The following is a 733-nucleotide window of genomic DNA, read 5'->3' as shown; positions in this document are numbered from 1 at the left end:
CTTGGGATTGTCTGTAGATGGTGGCACGATAATAATAATAACAGTTGTCTTACGTCAACTTGGCTCATTTCACCACCAATGACCACCTGCTTCCCATAGAGGTTGTAGCCGCCGATCCTACACCCATCAGGGGTCAGCAGCCACCGGAATACCCGCGCATACTGCGTAGTCTCAACAATTATGACGCCGTCGAGTGCCGACAATAAATCACACAAGTACGAAGCTGAGATTGAGTGAACTCAGTGGTCGTCGTCGTCGTCGCGCCTATTATCTCGTACCATCTCAAGGCTCATATACACAAGTACTCGTACATTTTCGCCCTGGCAGGTCTATCTCGGCACAAGTCTAACAGCTTCAAGTGATGATCACTGTGATGATGATGACACTCTAGGGCGTACGATGAGTGAAACCTAACCGATGTACCTGTGGAGTAGCAGTAGAGGCAGCAAAGAACTCAGCTGACCATACCGCGTCCACTCCCAACAGAATCTCCGAAAAGAAAACCTCGGCCAAGCCCACAGAGGTAGAAGCTTCCGTATTGCTGTGCATGAGAGTCCAAACGACGACGACCACTGGTCTACCTTATTGGATTGTTGTGACAATTTGGGGGGAATGAGGCGAAGCGATGCGTAGTGAAAAAGGACAACTAACGGGTTCTTCAAAGAGTACAACGGGTGCAACTTCAATGATGAGCACATTGTTACAGATGATCACTTGTGCACATCGATTGCAC

This window comes from Perkinsus marinus, assembly GCF_000006405.1.
Source record: "Perkinsus marinus ATCC 50983 genomic scaffold scf_1104296944144, whole genome shotgun sequence".
NCBI classification, from domain to species: domain Eukaryota; phylum Perkinsozoa; order Perkinsida; family Perkinsidae; genus Perkinsus; species Perkinsus marinus.
The sequence above is the reverse complement of the archived record's forward strand: the minus strand, read 5'-3'. Positions refer to the sequence as shown.